The 13,047-nt window shown below is 38.2% G+C and overlaps 1 protein-coding gene across 5 annotated transcripts in view; it reads left to right on the top strand.

Annotated features, from left to right (window-relative positions):
* otx2b (orthodenticle homeobox 2b) overlaps window positions 1–13,047 on the top strand; it is an 83,450-nt gene that overhangs the window by 57,388 nt on the left and 13,015 nt on the right. The gene's annotated exons all lie outside the window — the stretch shown is intronic.

The following is a 13,047-nucleotide window of genomic DNA, read 5'->3' as shown; positions in this document are numbered from 1 at the left end:
AACTTTTCTAAAACCTAGTGAGTTGCCTCATTGCCTAGTACCTACATAGGCAGCTGCCTTCTAAGGCAGCATCCTAACAAAGATGGAACCTCATAAGTCACTAATATGGAATGTTCTACATAAGCAGCAATTCCATGCAAATTGCCCTCCACTCGGGACACTTTATTCACAATTGATCCCAAAAGAGTTTATTAGTGCCCGTCCACTTTTTCAGCGGCACTGGTTCTGGAAGTATTTTTTCCATTTATTTTTCCCATAAGGATTTTTATAAAGTCTTCGTTAAAGTGTTATAAGCCATGAACCAAGACAACCAGCTATGAGGTGAATCACAACATTAAAAACTTTTATTTAAAGCAAAAGAGTATTCAGACAAAAAGACAAAGGTACAAGACTACATAACTGCTTTAATGAGAAAAAGAACCAAGCATCGCGATTGATATTAAATTAAAAACATTTATATATATATATATATATATATATATATATATATATATATATATATATATATATATATATATATGTAACAAATATTTCAGTATTTTGACAGCATATCCAGACTGACTCGATTATGTCATTCATGGAGCTTCATGGCAGTAGGCTCTTTTGGCATGATTTGCTCACTCCAACTCTCTGATTAGTCGACTTTTCTGTACAGCATCATGAGTAATGTGGTTTTCCACCACACATTCAGCTGTTAAACACCAACTGTTTTAAAAATAAGTGAAATAATGCTGGTTAATGGCTTCAGCAAAAGTTTTTCTAATATTAATGCAGCTCCTATAAAGCTCCTCCCTAAACATACCTCTTCTTTTTCCAGTGATATTCCTCTGACATTTTCTCTTTTGTAATGTCTCTCAGCCATGTCTCTTTCTACAGTCTTTCTTCAAATCTCCCTCTTGCTCACTCTCTTTCCTCCTCCATCATGAATGTCTACGCCCCCTACTGCTGATTGGCTGAAGTGTGTGGTGCTGTTCGGTCTGATCCACTTTCAACAGCGTTTCACAGAAATCACTTACTGCACCTTTAAAACAAATGACTTTAAATACAGAGCAAAATTCAAGCTCTTTATACTGTAAATGGTTTACAGTCTTTCTGTTACCACCTCACTGTCTCTCCAGACAGTCTGCCCGTCTGCCTGCCCATGCCTGCTTGGTAATTAAACATCCATGCCATCAGGCAGGCAGCTGGCAGCCCTCCCTTGAGAATGCCAATTAAGTTTGTAAAATATTTAGGCTACAAAACTGTACAAGGGGAGCCATCGTGGTGTGCAATCATTCACAGAACTCTGTGGAGGCCCGTGGACTGACTTCCCCTGTGGCCCCCCCATCTGTGTGATACATAGAGAAATATCACCTATACACACTGCACACTCCCCTGAGGCAGAGACTTACGATCAGAGTACATTAACATTAGATCAAAGTAATAATTATGTAATGGCAAGGCTTAATATACACAAATATTAGCAGTCAGCGTGTGCTGCATTACACATCGCAGCAGGGTTGCATTTAGTCTAATTTGTTTCAGTTGTAAACAACTCATAGATAATATAAAGAAACATGCAGAATCAAAGTATTTTTTATGTTTGTAAAAAAAACATTAATAAAAAAAATACTGTAAATATACTGTGTATACATATAATCCATGTCAAAAATATATTGTGTTTATTGGTGCATTCAAGTCCTCCTGGGAAGTTTGTATTTATGTTGGACATCATAATTACGATGTCAGGTACATTCAAATGAACCTTTATTTCATAAAATTCAACAAGATTTTTAAGTGCATCTACAAAATGATGAATAAAGAGTGTGCATCGGCTGTATTTGCTATTTTATAATTTATTCAATTTATGAAGGTGCTGTAAATTGAATCATTATATATTCTATCATAATTGTACAATACTATGGTATTTTGTACATGCAACTTTCATTTTAACAAATTAACAGTTTCCCATTCATAATTATGACTTTGTGGTGACGTTCATGTATGTTAAACTTGTAAATACGATCTTTCTGGCATAATATAAATGATATGCCAATAAAATACTTCATTTTATTGATATGGATAGTTTAAAAGGAGAAAGTTAACAATAGTAAGAAAAAGAGATCAGAAAATTATACAATAGGGTGCCACACCACTAGAGTGCATTTCAGACATTTTTAAATTTCCAATACATACCTTTAAATATTAAAATGTTTAATTACATGAAAAAAAACTCAAAAATAGATCAGTAGAAAGGCCTATTTAACATAAAATTATGCATATAATATATCTGAATTATTAAACACAAAATGTGCTTATCTCTTAGTACATAATAGCAGAACCCTGGGTCATTATCCTTCTTAAATGCTTTTTCATTCTTACACATTATGGCTATATCTGATGAACTCTCTGCCCTGGTGTGAGGACATATGAGAGGCAGACTGCTTTGAGAACAGCATGAATATCATTTCCATTTTATGCTCTTTAGAATGATCACTTCAGCCAGTGTAATTGGCCAATCCAAAGTACAGAGACATGGAGAAAGGTCAGCTAATTTAATGGACCAAATGTAGAAATTAAAAACTAATTATATATAGGAAATTTTCTTCAACACAAGCTAATGGAAAACTTTAACTGGGAATACTAATTAAACATCAGCCTTTGCAAATTAGATGTTTATACATGTGTGTATTAAAATATTTACTCTCTATTGTTTGTTGGTTAACACCGTGAAAGAGTTTTCGGCATATATTGAGCTGAATGTCATGTAAAAGAATGCAATGTTACGACATACATGGAATTATGCATTGTTATACAATTGTATGTGTAAATGTATAATTTTGCATAGCCTTATCTTTGTTTTTCGAAACTATCTGCACTGACAGACTTTCATATCAACTAATGTCATTCATAAACAACAAAATGCAAATGTGCATCTGCACACATAAACACATATGTATGTGTCTATGTATATGTAATGATGAGTTTTATGAATATCCACCAACTGCATCTTGACTGAAAATCACACAGACTAATGAGATCCTCTATGTACAATGAAGAACATTAATATATATGTAAATTAGCAGAGGAACAGGCTGTCATTGCTATAGCACTTTCTCTCTTTCTCTCCATCTAACGTCTAACTCTGTCTTACTCGTACTTCCACCGTTTGCACTGGTGTGTTTATAACACTTACGCTGTCTTGGGAGAAATGAAATGATAAAAACTCCAACAAAGCAAAACGAACACTTTTTTTTTCTTTTTCCTTTTTTTTTTTTTTTGCACGCTGACCCTTCGACGTGGTTATTGAGAGAATAATTACATTTTCTTGGGTAATTAAGCTAAGAATTATTGAATGTTTCCCCCAGTTGACGCTATAATAGAAAGTATTTTTCAATACAACTATTACTGTTTAAAAAGAGTGAAGCCTTCTGTATGTGATTTTGCATGCCACAACCTGGCCTCTGAAGATGACCTGGATTCAGAATACAACTCTCTAATCCCTATATGTGACCATTCTGAGGACACCAATGCCGCTGTTCCTAGATCAGCTGCTGAGAAGGAGAGGTAACAGAGGGGTGGGGCCAGCTGTGAGGCGGGGGTTTGTGTTTAAGGGCCGCAGGTCGGTTGTTCAAAGCAAACTCTGTGCATTGTTGGGTGGCGGAGGATTAGATCTCTCCAGCCCAGCAGAATTTGCCTTCTAATTAAAAGGGATAAAGAGGTAGGAAAATAGAGGGGCACTGTTGGGTGGAAAAGAAAAAGAAGGGGGTGAAAGGTTGGTTGAAAATACACTGATTGTAAGAGTATTTACCAGCTCAGCAGTATATGGTATAGGGCGGATTCAGTGTCTTGTAGCCAGTGTTAGGCCATCATCATTGTACTAGCTCACCCTCTTCCACTAAAAAGAGCAGCGGGGGTCAATACAGTTTCAACCTGAGGCACTCAGTGTCTCAATATACTTTAAATACAACACTTCAGAACAAAACCGATGACATGTGCAGCGATCAGTTGTTGGCATGTTTTAGTGTTGGAACAGAGGAAAATTAGTCCTTCAAAAAAAAAAGTCTTTCAATGTAATGGTCATTTCAAATACTTTGGAATAGAAAAATCTTTACATTTCAATGGTTTAATCTTCTGATTCCCACTACAATGGACGGAAAGTTCTTAACCATTAATGGTGTAATGTTACATCTGGACAACCAAGGTGGTCCTTTAAAGGGTTAGTTCCCCCCAAAATGAAAATTCTGTCATTTATTACTCACCCTCATGTCGTTCCACACCCGTAAGACCTTCGTTCGTCTTCGGAACACAAATTAAGGTATTATTGATGAAATCCGATGGCCCAATGAGGCCTCTATTGCCAGAAATGTCACTGAACTTCTCAAGATCCAGAAAGGTACTCAAAACATATTTAAATCAGTTCATGTTAGCACAGTGGTTCAACCTTAATATTATAAAGCGACAAGGATACTTTTTGTGTGCCAAATAAAAACAACAACAAAATAATAACTTTTCAACAATATCTAGTGGCAACCGATTTCAAAACACTGCTTCAAAGCTTTACGAATCTTTTGTTTGGAATCAGTGGTTCGGATTGTGTAAACAAAGGCTAGTTTACTGAAATCATGTGACTTTGGCACTCCGAACCACTGATTCGAAACAAAAGATTTGTGAAGCTTCAAAGCAGTGTTTTGAAATCGTCCATCACTAGATATTGTTGAAAAGTCGTTGTTTAGTTTTTTTTGGGCGCACAAAAAGTATTCTCTTTGCTTTATAATAGTAAGGTAGAACCACTGTACTTACATGAACTGTTTTAAATATGTCTTTAGTAACTTTCTGGATCTTGAGAAATTCAGTGACGGATGGAGGCCTCACTGAGCCATCGGATTTCATCAAAAATATCTTAATTTGTGTTTCGAAGATGAGCGAAGGTCTTATGGGTGTGGAACGACATGAGGGTGTGTAATTAATGACATTATTTTCATTTTTGGGTGAACTAACCTTTTAACCCTTATTCTATATCACTGTCCTCTTCATATTTCACTATTTATTTGTAATATCTTCAAAATGGCTGATGAAAGTAGTGAAGCCACCAGAAGCTCTGGAATATTTACTACACCTTCATATGCAGTGGACAGATGTCCACTATATATCATTTTGAAGAAAAAGGGGACTGAGAAAGAGTATATTCTTGTTTTGATAATTTTTTGCATAAAAATGTATACTCTGTCTGGTTTGTTAGTGCACTCATAGATAAATGTAGATTTGGTGAGCATGGAAGTCTTCTTTTAAAAACAGAAAAAAAAGAAATCTTACTGACTCCAAACGTTTGGACGGTAGTATATATTTTTGCATAACCAGACCAGACCGCAAAGGGTGATTTAGTATGACCCATAACCATAATTCTGTATACCTTCTTTTGTAGTATATTGACGTGTGACAAAATTTTTTTTATTTTTATATTCTTGTTTATGTTAATAGTGTATAATATAATATAGTACAATATAAGGTTACACTTTATTTTAAGGTGACGTAGTTACATTGTACTCACTCAAATAAGTACTGAGTAATATTAATTAACTACATGTACTTACTATAGAGTTAGGGTTTGGTTTGGTTTAGGGTTAGTTACTTATAATTATGCATAATTTACTGTTATTAACATAGTAAGTACATGTAGTAACTACATCACCTAAAAATAAAGTTTTACCTTATATATTGTAATATTCTTGAAAATTCAAATTTTTTTCTTGAAATGTAAAAATTCCTGCATCAGAGGAATAATATGTTCTAACATCCATCCAAAATAAGATGGATTTAGTGTTGGTTAAGAGTTGTGCAATGTTAGAAGCCCTGGCCAAGAGCACTTAATTTAGTGGAAAACAACAGTGCCCTATTAAAAATGTAGATGTTGGGTTGTTGTTAGGTACGTTATTTACTGTTGTACAGACTTTAACTCCAAATCTGAATTTAGATGACCAGATTAGTCCAGCTTTTGGTCAAGTCACATTACCTGTATTAGATTGTAGTAATCCAACTCTTTGTGCAAAGACTTGTCAATGCACACATCTATGATATTGTTTGTGAAACCGCTGAACAATAGGTACCAGTAATAAACAACACTTGTTTCAGTGCCTCTGGATCACTCTTAAGGGGACATAGTTGTAGGCCTCTGCCCAAGGGGGACCCCCCGACCCTTAGGGTGTTTTTGTTTAAGTCTCCCCCTCTCCTCCTCCCTCTTCTCATCCAGTCCCTCCCCTCTCGTCAACCCACTGCTGTTTTGGAAGCCCATTTTCAGGCATGGGGTCTGCCTCCCCCCGGGGGTCCCACAAACAAATGCTCCATGCTCTAAGCTCCCACAGCAGCTCCGATTCTCCCCACAGACCCGGGAGGTTAACGACGTGCCAGTGGAAAACATGACCACCTCCCCACCCCCTTACTCTCTCTCAACCTACCTCTCAATCTTTATTTATCCCAGTCAATCCTCGTGCTTGGCAACCAGTGAACCACTCGCACAGAAGTAAAGTGTGTAACTTTTGACTAATTTTGAAGTCAGAACCTGTATGACTTTCTTTCTTCTGTAGAACACAAAAGAACATATTTTGAATAAAGTTTCAAATGTTTTAGTCCAAAACAATTTTTTTATTATGGAAAACTTTTTTAAAGTTATACAGTTATACATGATGAGTAACTGATGACAGATTTTATTTTTTGGGCTGAACTATACTATAAGGCTACGTTCACACTGTCAGTTTTGTGGATTGACCACAGCATTTACTTACAGGTGTGAGTCTCGAAATGTCCCGTTCACACAGCAACTTACAGTTGCGTTTGTTCAACTGTCTGTGAACGTGCAAGTCTGTATTGTCTTAGCAATAACCACGACAGTGACCAAAGTAATATCAAAGCTGGCATCGTCCATAAAAATGAAAGGTCTTGTCACTTTTTGACATGACAAAAATCGAGCCTCGAGTTCATCCTTATAATCTTCATTAACCCTTTAACGCGTACGATCACACCGGTGTGATCAGTCTTGGCTGGTCCCAGGAGCATACGATCACGCCGGTGTGATTAGAACGTTCAGCGCATCACGTGATCAACTGCCAAATTCAAATGTGAGTGCACGCTTTGGCTGGCGCTAAACCAGAGATGGACGCGCGCAGCGCTTTTCATATATTACATATATGCAGTGTTTTCAACCAAATAATGTTTATTTTAGGTTTCAGACATTTAAATACACATGAGTACTAACAAAACAATTATATTTAGAGTTTGTAAAATACACAATGACGTCTATAGAAGCGGAAATAACAACCTTTTCCATTATAATTAGACGACACGTTTTATTCATATCAGATACACATTGTGAAAGTAACTTTAAAGCTTACTCTATTCTTCCCCAGTTCACCGACTCACTTACTTTCATGTATTTCAGGAGAAGTGGATAAATTAACCTGTTGTAAATCCAACAGATCCGATTCTCTGTGCGGCGCAAACTAACATGGCGGCGTCCATCGCGCATGCAGCTCAACTAACATGATCGTTATAAAGGTGTTTAAACAGCAAAACACATCCACTTGCACATATTTGACAATCGGTATATTAGATATTTCATGCTATAGTTAACAAATTTGTGAATATTTTGAATAAAAAAGGAAATATTAAATGAAAGCAGATCATCATTCATACAGTGCTGCGGTGTGTCACGTAACAAGCAGTAACGCGTCACCATAGAAACCATAAAGTGATACGTTCTAAATAACGGTCGCCTTAAAAAACTCACGCTGGGGGGTCAGCCAGAATATTTTAAACTTACGTGCGAAAGGGTTAACCAACAACAGCTTATATATCTTTGTGGAGAGCGAGCATTTGAGTTGCGCTGCTCGTACATAGAACACAAAACTAACGCGAGCCGCTCCAGTGGAGAAGAGAACTGTGACTGTATTTAAGACCTTCAGATGACACATAGCCACAGCTCATATCTTCATAGCTGTAAGTTACAGAAAGTCAAAAAAAAAGAAATGCTCTCTTGCAATGTATGACGTGATGGACAACTAGTTAACCACTAGTTAACAACTAGTCAACCACTAGTTAACAACTAGTCAACTAGTTTCTGTTCACACAGCGCAGGTTTTCTGAGAATGCGGTTGTGAGTCCTGAAAATCTGGGTGTGAGTTCGGTTCTAGAATGCAGTTGTCACTCCCGTAAATAACCGTACTGTGTGTGAACGTAACTGTAATAAGAACTCAAATACAGGACCGACAACCGTTTTCTGTTTCTGTGTGAACATGGCCTAAAAGGGGGGTGCACATTGTGCGATTTTGGCCACGATTTGGTCATTTGAGACATATTTTGAGAATCCTAAAAGATTCCTATAATCCTAGGCTAAAATCTGTAGTCTTTGTGTCATGATCACAGTCTGCTCCTGTCAGTTCCCGGACTACACTTCCCACAATCCTCCCTGCCAGTCACATGTTCACTCCACACCTATCACCTGTCGCCACATACAGCCATGCACACACTCCTCACTATCACCACACCCAGCTGCAGCTTGTTACCTGGACTATAAAAGGACTCTCACTCACACCATCCGATCGCGAAGTCTTGATTACCCTGTGTGTCAATTCTAAGCGTTTCCCTGTGTTTATCCTGTTTCCCTGTCTGTTCCTGTTCCTGCCTTTGACCCTTGCCTTGCCATCCTGTTCTGTGAATGTTATCTGCCTGCCTCGATCTACTGCCTGTACCCTGACTACGATTCTGCCTAGCCCTTGCTGTTCCTGTTTGCCCCTGCTTAGACCCTGCCTGTACGACCACGCTTACCACTGTAAATAAAAGCTTGCATATGGATCTTACCATGAGTCCCGCTACGTTACACTTTGATCGCTAGTTTGACGTTTACCGACAGCCGATTAATGATGGTTGCAATCAAATTTTACCTCCAACGAAATTCCGGCAGTGTCAGATTTGGCACACAGTTCTGCAGTGTGAATTCTCCTACAACAAACGTCAAACACTAGAGATGTCTTTGTTAGCCACAATTTCAGTCCCGCGTGTAATGCAGCTCAAAGTCACTGAACGTGTATGATGTAAAACTATGATGTAAAAAAAAAAAGTTTTCATGCATGTGTCCATTTTTAACATGTCTTGACTGTTGTACAGTCTGACATAAATGACAGCTGAGATCCCACAGTGCGACATGAGGATCATGTTCATACAGTCTGACAAGCAACAATCGTAAAGGACTATTATAAATGTTTTATAAATTTTTATAATTAGCTTAAAACTGTGAATTCAAAGCATAAGTAGTTGTATTACTCACTTAATACTTCACAATTTACATTATTTATAATTTACAATTCGTTTATCAACAACAACAACAGCCCTATTTCAGTTGTAGAAATAAAGGATGCCCAAGAAACAAAAATGCAATTTGACATAACATGGAAGTGCTGATAAAAAATGGGGTAAAGTCTGTCTATATCTAATTACTGGAGATAAATAATAAAGCATCCGCATACTAAAGATTAAAGTGTACTGCCATTTTGGAGCTTGCATTGACAATTAACCTTTCTCGTTTGGTGATTTGTAACACAAGCAAATCCTGTTATCAGCAAATATAGCACATGGCTCACACACACTCAACTCCAACCCCAAACAGCAGCGTAAGTGGTGTTTATGGTCTGTAACGAGAACAACAAAATAAACACTGGGTAGATTGCACCGGTACACACAGCCAAGCTGAGTGAGTGAGAGAGACTGATAGAGAGAGAGATTTCATTACAACTGGCTACAAACTTTAATTTTAAACAAAAAAATCCAATCTTAATAGCACCACATTTCATTAAAGACACTGACAGCGGCTCTTAACAATATCGTTGAGATCTAATGCTCTGAAAGTCAGTCCTCATGTGACCCATGTGCTTCCACTGGGGCTGAACCTGTTATCCACAATGTCTACATCACACCCAAATTCCCAGTCTTTGGCAAGAATCCCACTCACATTGTGCCGAATCATGTGGGCCTGCTGCTGTTGCCATGGGGACATGGTAACCTTGCCTTAGACCTGGGGGTGGTGGAGAGATTGAGGTTGTCATCCCTGATAGTATGCAGAGCAGAAAATAATGGCGAGATGACGCATCAGATGATATCTCAGAATGAAACAATAGAGGAATGCACTGAACAATTACTGGCTATCGTGGACTTGGCAAGTCAAACCACTAACTGACAATGGCAGACAATGGCACTGACAAGCACAAGCAGTCAATAATAGCAAAAACGAAGATGCAAGAAAACATGAATATGAGAGTCAAACTTGAATATGAGAGCACATATGAGAGTCAAACTTGAATAGCACTTAAGTTGTAAACTTGACACTTGACTTGGACTCCGAATTGATCCCTGTGAACAACAGAAGTATTTGGGTCTACAGGGAGTTGTAGCTATGTTAGAGGAAACTTTTTGCACTTTTTAATCTGCTACAGATTAAATTTGTTGACAAAAATATACAGTGCATGATTTATGATTTCGACAATTGATTTTTATATAAATCCCCTTCACCCTTTTGCCAACTCCATATTTTGCATTTTAATTTGAATAAAGGTAAATAAATAAAAGAAAAAATATTACTCTTAAAACAACAAACATGTTGGAAAATTTATTGAACATAAATAAAATATGGGCTAACAATTCAAAAACAACAGAGAATTATACAGTTGTGTCAAATGTCAACGTTTTAATCAGAGCAAAAAAAAACTTCTACAGGTTTGGGCCAACATGAGTGTGAGTAAATAATGACAGAATTTTCATTTTTGTGTTGAACTTTCCATTTAAAAGTACATTAAAGGTCCCGTTTTACGTGGTTTTTTGAAGCTTTGATTGTGTTTATAGTGTGCAATATAACATGTGTTCATGTTTCGCGTGTAAAAAAAACAGTATTTTTCACATAATTTACTTAGAAGAACGGGACCTTTAAATTTGTGAGAGTAAACAAATTCATATTTGATGCATCAGGCTTTTATGGCGCATATAGTATGATATTATGAGAATATGGAGTAGTGAGAATATGGACACCTCAGTTTTATTCAGAGACCAAAAATTAGCAAAAATATGCAATTTGGTGCAGTTGTTGATATTTATATGGCAAAAAAGTAAGATGAAATTCTGATAGCTTGTAATGTAAAATAAGATCTTTATAACAGTATAGCGACTACTTACATAAAATACATATAAATATCAGCTGTCACTCTGTTTCTCCCAATAATATGTCTTAAGCCCAAAGTATACTCTTTTTACGCGTACACGAGGATCAGCGTACAGTGCTCGACATGAATTTCATCACGAATATGCGTGTACTGTACGCGCACCACTGGATTTTTGTAACTGTGCGTACTTTGTACACACAGGTCGCATGTGCGCATTTAATTTTTTTTTTTCCAGTAATTACTTTATCCACAAGGTGGCAACCATGCCCTGGGGGCGTCGATTCACAAGGTAGTCGAAGAAACAGGCAGGAACGCATGCAAGCTACATCGACAAAGGAGGTGTATATAGATGACAGATTGTGCTAATAGGTTAGAAAGTACCCTCATTGGTAAAACTCTAGCATGAAAGAATACAAATATATTTACATGGGTTGTAATCATGGCGAAAGATTGCTCAAAATTGTGCATGCGTCAAACGCCTGTGTACGCGTGTGAGTCAAGTGAAGTATACTTTGCAAGGCTGTGTGTTCGACTGTGTGCGTAAAAAAACAAAGTATACCCAGGTCTTAAGTAAGATTATACTTAAGAAAGTTCTTTTTTTGATCAAAGCTCTGTAGTTTTTATTGTGGGCACAAAACATATAATGTAATACAATGATGAGAGATGGAGGCCTTAGAAATCTGCATATCAAATTTGATACAGTATGTTTCATAGGGTTAAGATGTGTTCTCTTTTGAACATGTGTCCCAAAAATGTTTTAAGTTCCAACAATAAGAATAACTGAATGGTCTAGTACTACACAGACATCCAAACTAAACACACCAGACACCGTGTGCCGAGCTTACGGAGTGATCAGTCAGTCCCTCACACTACAGAGGTTGCTCTGATGGGGCGAATCAGTTTGGGCCTGGGCCATACAGTTGGGTGGGGGTTGGAAATAGGGGGGTTTGTTGGCAAGGTGAGGTTGGGAGGCTCCAGTTGGTCCACTGGAGGCTGGCTGACTGATGGGCAGAGGGGGGGACATAGCCAGTCTGGCTTGGGCAAGGAGGAGAGGCTGGTGGGAATGGCGGAGGGGTGCTGGACCCTGGCCCAGAGTGGTGACTGCCTGTCTGTCCAGGCGCTGGGCCACTCCAGCCTGCTCCCCCAGGCTCCTACCCCTGAGTGGGCATTTCAAAGGGATATGCCTGCCCTCTCTCTTTCAATCACACGTTTGCCCTTGCTCTCTCTCCCTCCTTTCCCTTGCTCTTTCTCCGTCTTTATCACCGACTTGTTCCCTCGCTTAAGCTCATCCTACCACTCTCTTGCAAATCTGCCCTCTCTCTCTCTCATTTGGTTAAAATAAATGACCATACGGTTCCATGTAGCTGCACTCTTAAAAAAAAAAGGTTCTTTAGTGGCATCTAGGGTCCCATGAAGAACATTTAACATCCACAGAACATATCCATTACACAACAGGTTCTTAAGATTATTGAAATGTTCTTCACACACTGAAAGGTTCTTTGGGGAACCCAGAATGTTTCTTCAATGGTATCCCTCTATTTGGAACCTTTATTTTTAGAGTGTGATAATTGATTCGCCAATCAAAAATGGCACATACCGCATTAATATGTCCTGCTGTGCTTTGTTGGTCTTTTCCTGTGCAATAACCTTCCCGATCTGTTTGATTTCGACCGATTCATCAGACTCTGACCAATCGCACTGTGGGGCAGAAAGCTAGAAAGAGAGAAGTATAGAATGGAGAGGAGGAGGGATGGAGTTGTACCGCTACACTGGACCCATCTGCCCGATGTCTTCCCCTGCTGCGGAGCATGATGTTGCTCCATGACTCGATGGCTCCACCATGGTGCTGACCATTATGCTGCTGCTT

Source organism: Megalobrama amblycephala, linkage group LG5, assembly GCF_018812025.1.
Source record: "Megalobrama amblycephala isolate DHTTF-2021 linkage group LG5, ASM1881202v1, whole genome shotgun sequence".
In the NCBI taxonomy this organism is placed as follows: Eukaryota; Metazoa; Chordata; class Actinopteri; order Cypriniformes; family Xenocyprididae; genus Megalobrama; species Megalobrama amblycephala.
Note: the sequence above shows the minus strand (reverse complement) of the source record. Positions and strands in the feature narration are given on the sequence as shown.